The following is a 6,000-nucleotide window of genomic DNA, read 5'->3' on the forward strand; positions in this document are numbered from 1 at the left end:
TTTGTGTACTTTTATTCTTCTTCCTGCCTCTTAGGTCCTATATGATTTTAAGATTTATAACATTGATATTCCATTTTGTAACCGTAGTTCTCTTTGTAAATGATTCCTTACTCACCATCCATTCTTTTACTGTGGTTATTCTAGTCTTTGTTTCTTTACTTTGATTTATCACTTAATTGGCTGGATTTAATTCTTAAATGCTTGAAAACAAAACTTGAACAGATAGCATATTTCTGGATCACTTTTCTTTGGAATCTTGTAAACACTGCTTACTATCTTTTGGCATTAAATATTAGTCCTCGGTTTCTCCGTTTATCCATTGGGCCGTTTACATCAATACATAGTTTTTCAAGAAGGACTCAAGGGTGCCATATTTCCTGAGCTCTTTCATGTTTGGGACTTTTTGTACTTGAATGACATCTTGGTCGAGTGTAACATTCCTGGATCGTGCTTTCTTTCCCTTATAATATTGCTCCAATGTATTTTGGCTATGAATGTTGTTGTGGACAAGTCTGAGACCAGCCAGATATTCCCTAGAAACTTCTCTGTTTGGATGACTGAAGAATTCTTGATCTTTGTATGGAAGGTTAATAAAAATCAGGAAAAGTCTCTGCAGTCCTCATTTAAAAAAATTTTTTTTAATGTTTATTTAGTTCTGAGAGAGAGACAGAGAGAGAGAGAGAGAGAGAGAGAGAGAGCGTGAACAGGGGAGGGGCAGAGAGAGAGGGAGACACAGAATCCCAAGCAGGCCCCAGGCTCTGAGCTCTCAGCACAGAGCCTGATGCGGGGCTTGAACTCACAGACTGTGAGATGGTGACCTGAGCTGAAGTTGGTTGCTTAACCAACAGAGCCACCCAGGCACCCCTCAGTGGTCATAATTTTTGTATCAGCTTTCTGGAAAACGTAGTTCGGAGGTTCCCTTTTCTCTGCATTTCAGGAAAATTCATTTCTTAGTTTGAATACTTTTAGTTTTCATTTGTTGACTTTTTCTTTCAGGACTCTAACTTTTATCAATTATGTTCTCTTTGTTGCGATTTGTCTTTTTCCTCTCCATTTACTCTGATTTTTAAATCCATTATTTTATGTTAGTAATTGACTTCTGACTTTAACTATTTTGTTTCTTGCTACTTTTACTGTATTTATTGGTTCTGTGATGGTGTTACTTCCATGCTCAAATTATTTCTTCAGTTCTGCAATTCTATAATCCTTAACCTGTGTTTTTCCCAAATCCTATTTTGCCTGTTGTTTCCTGGAGTTCTTTTTAATATTAAAGCAATGAATTTATGTACAGAAAAGATTGCTTATGAAATATTGGCTTAAAAGGAAAATTTGACTGACTAAAATCGCAAATGTGAAAACATAATTTCGACTTTACCTTTAACCTGCAAATCTAACAGTCCTATTTGTAAGTATAAACCTAACCCAAAAAATAATCATGTGAGTTTGAGTTATTTTATCTCTATACTTATTTTTCAAAGCCCCATGGATTGATACATTTCTACACTCAGCAAAGAGGAGTCATTTTGCCTCCTCACGTGACTGGGGTTTCTAGGACCAAAATTCTAGGCATCAGTGCAGCTGCTTGTCAATCAGGGATCCAAGCAAGCATGTAGGAACCGGGGGCGACGCTTGCAAGATGAGTTTATCCAAGTAAAGATATCAGGCATCATTGTGTAGGTGGTCTTTTGCACCAGGGTATCTTCACAGGAGGGTTATGAGAGCTGAAATCCAGCCTGTACTCCGCTAAGCCGTGGCCCTGGCAGGGCTGTGCATCAGCCTGGAAGAAGGGCCCTTGAGCCAATTGCTCTGCCCAGAGCACTTGCCTTTTTCTTGTTTTTGTTTGTTTGTTTTGTTTTAATTTTAAGTAATGTCTACCCCCAACGTGGGGCTTGAGTTCACAAACCCCAAGATCAAGAGTCGCATGCTCCACCCATCAAGCCAGCCAGTCACCCCTGGCCTTTTTCTAACTAGTGTAGCCAGAAGGGCACTTTTTAATTTCAACTTATTCTCCTATTGCTTGTGCTTTTTATCTAATTTGTACAAAGTCACCTTACACGGTCGAGTGCTAGTGGTGGCACCAAGAGGTGAATATACTCCACCTGTCTGATGGCAGTTAGGTCAGTAGAGAACCCCAAACCCCCACTTTTAGGTGGGATTTACTTTTATAACCAGCCCATCCTGTGCTCTCTGTTCCTGTGGCCAGTTCCACTCTTCTGTTAAGTGTTACTCTCTGACTTGGATAGATGGAATTCTGCACTGTGCTCATGTTACTGCCAATTTAGTGACATGATAAATTCAATTAACCTCGCTACTGCCTTGTTGGAGTCAGCATTATTTATTTATTTATTTTGGCAAGATCATAGCCATTCTACAGTCATTTGTTAACATGTGTTTTCAAAATTCCATAGTGTAAAGCACTTGAGGAATTTCTCCTTTTCCTTTAAGTTATATTTAAATCTCTTCCATTTCTTAAGTTTTGTGTTTTTCCTAATTGGGTCCTTTGTCATGGAATGCTTTTTTCTTCCCTTCTTGCCTCTCTCTCTCTCTCTCTCTCTTTTCTTTCTTTTTCTCTTCCTCCCTTTCTTTCTCTCTACCTTCCTCTCTTCCTCTCTTCCTCTCTTCCTCCCTTCCTCCCTTCCTCTCTTCCTTTCTTTCTTTCTTTCTTTCTTTCTTTCTTTCTTTCTTTCTTTCTTTCTTTCTTTCTCTCTTTCTTTCTCTCTTTCTCTCTTTCTCTCTTTCTTTCTCTCTTTCTCTCTTTCTCTCTTTCCTCCCTTCTCTCCCCTTTCTCTCTTACTTTCTTGCAGCAGACTCATACACTACAAGGAGGCTTTTCTTTCATAATTGAAACACTTTTTTTAAAAAATTAGTTTTAAGTTTACAGAAAAAATTAAGGAAAAGTGTGAGAGTTCCTACATATCCCCTCACTCTGTGCCCCATTTTCCCATTATCAACGTCTTTCACTGGTGTGTGATACATTTGTTGCCTTTGATGAGCCAATATCGATACACTTTTAGTAACTAAAGTCTCTGTTTTACATCAGGGTCCACTCTTAATGGTGTACATTCAATGGATTTTGAGATATGTACCCGCCATTACACTATCATTCAGAATAGTTTCACTGCCCTAAAAATTCCCTGTGCTCCCCGTATTCACCAGAGGAAGCTTTTATCACCTGAGCTAGTTTTGGTCGCCCCATTGATGGTCCTTGATGTTCACTGAGGTTCTGTCTGTACTACAAATTGTAAAGAAGTTCTGATTCCTGAGGATTAACAGTAATCAAAGTACCAAGCATTCTGCTCTATGCTGCAGATAAGAGGGAAGTCAATTGGTATAGATGGAGGGATTGCCCACCCCCAGGATGGAAACTGTGGGTTCCATTACTATGGTCCCCACTAAATGGAAATGACCCACTTAAGTTCTGGTAAAACCAAGCTGACAAAAATGAAACTGGTATACAACACATTTCCTGAATAAAAATTTTTGGTAAAATATATTTTAAGGTACTTAAAAGAAATGGTTCACTAAAAGTGCAATTTACCTGCCCTTATTTATTGGCATGAGGGGAAGTTTGTTAAAATCTACTAGAAATGTCTTGAATGTCTGACAGGGAGGGAACTTTATCTTTGGAGCTTGTTTTCCTTCACGATTTTAATGACACATTCATAAAATGTAAGAATTAAAGATAGGATTTTGACATCTTCACCAGTAGTACTACTGCCAATAACCTACAAAAACATGAGAAGCACCAGTGTGAAAATGGCCCCAACTTTCAGAAGAAGGGAGAAAGGTTGATGGCAAAACCCTGCAGCGAGTTATTTAAGAGTGATGTTATGAGTATTTCTTAAACAAAGGAAGTAACAGTTCCATGGTGTGCCATGAATGTGGAATGGCGGACAGTTCTGAGTCGTCCATTCTGGCAAGTTTCTTGGCATTTTGAAGCATCTTTGGGAAGGGGGTATATCCTTGCTCTCCAAGCCTTTCAACTTCCTCTTGACTTCAAAAGGAAGTTGATATTTTGTTATATGACATAGGAAGCCACAGAGAAAGGACAGTTTATGTCACCTGTTTAGCTCTGAGGTCAGCCAGACTTGCTTTTGAATCCTGACTGTGCCTGTTCCTGGTTATGTGACCAAGGGTCACAATCTAGTAGGGTTGTTTTGAAGACTAACTGAGGAAATGCAAGTGAGGCTCAGCATGATGTGTAATACCTAGTGTGCCTTCAACAGATGGAAGCTACTAGCTTTGTAAAAGCTCTTTATAGTCATGCCATGGACACCTCTTCAGTTGGAAAGTCCCTCATCCCTGCAATGGTTTTGTGCATCCTGCCAGGGATATTTTAGAGAAAATTCCTGGATTGACTGAATGTTGGACTAGATGATCTAAACATCTCTTCCAGCTCTAAGATTCCATGATTCTTGAGCTCATACAAAACCACAGTTTCCAGGCAGAACTGGCACGGTATTGGGGCCCAAAATGACTCTTTTTTTTCCTCACTCATTTGTGATGCTTGTGTTTCTGTGGCTGCCTCTTGTCTAGTTATCACTATGACTCTTCTACACCAGTGGGTGACTCTCTTTGGGAGAGTATAATCCTCTGGCACCCCTGACTTCAGAGAACAATTTGCTGCCTCTTACGAAAGCCATAGGAGAGAGCTGGGCAAACCAAATTGTATCCCATTGACCTCACATGGAGGAGGAAGAACAGGGTCGGAGGAGGAACGTTTTCTCCTCCTTCCCCTAGGAATCTCTGTAACTAAAGGCTCCAGCAGTTTGCTCTTGCTTATGCATAGGGCTTCCTTACCCACTCCACCTCTGGGTATACCTATAGGGTCATACAATAGTAGTTCATAGAGTCTACTCTGAGTGTACCTATATAGCAATTCATAGACTCCGTCCTCCAGAGGTCAGAGAATTGTCTACTGCAGCCTGCATGCATGTGTCAATTCATCCAGCAAAACACACGTGCTCACCTCCTTGGTCACTGCAGAGGAAAACCCTCAGGGATGCAGGAATGTCAATCACCATCATGCAAGCAAAGACTCCCAGAATGGTGCCTGCCATGAGGTCAGGCACAGTAGATATTTGTGGCCTCAATGAACAGGGCTCGCTGGTGGTTGTGGGTGTTGGGGCTGGCAAACACAGGGGATACTTTTCCTGTCATTCCCCAATCTGGCAAAGACAATAGTCTGCATCGCCATTTTCCTCATTTGGGAAGAAATTGGGTCTAATTGGAGATATTCAATCCTTTAATTCTAAGAAGCTAACTGTTTCCCAGGATTTGAGATGAGGGGAGACAAAAAGGGGTTGGATCATCAGAAATACGGTCAGGCTGTTAGGAGGAATGTGACAGTAGCTCTAGTCATGCTTTTGTTACCACATGTGTTTATAAATGTAGATTTTTTAAAAGGCAGAACAGCCCTTTCAGCCATTTAAGCTGGTGCTGGTTATGTCTCTGCTTATAAAGAGTACTTTGCCCTCAAACCTCATTTTCAACCCAAATTTCAAAAACAAGAGAGATCAGAAATTTCAACTGTAATTGTTTGATTAAGTGCCTTGGCTTGGCATTGCAGCATGTTCAAGAACATCATAGCTCAGTGTCAAGAGTTCTGGTAGAGGTCACAACTAAGGAAGGAAAAAAATCAAAAGCAGCAGCACAGAGTGATCTGAACATGGAAATCTTGCCAAAATACATCCTTCCAGTGACATAAAACTGAAACCAATCAGTAAATTTGCTTCATAATGAAATGCATACCGCTTTTAAACTGTGCTGTCTTTTCTGGAACATTTATGAATTCTGAACTTGTATGTTCATTTGTGGGTTTACCATTTGAGAGCATGTCCCTTCTTAGCTGAAGTGGCTGTCCCTGTGGTTTTCTGCGTGTTTGCTAATCTGTAGTAGAGTTGGCCACCCAGCGGAGGTCAAAGAGAAAGCTCCCATGTCCCCTGCCCACATCCTGCCCCCACACCCTCTGCCTCATTGTGTTGTCTCTGAGCGGCTGAG

This window comes from Crocuta crocuta, unplaced genomic scaffold, assembly GCF_008692635.1.
Source record: "Crocuta crocuta isolate KB4526 unplaced genomic scaffold, BGI_CrCroc_1.0 scaffold26, whole genome shotgun sequence".
NCBI lineage: Eukaryota > Metazoa > Chordata > Mammalia > Carnivora > Hyaenidae > Crocuta > Crocuta crocuta.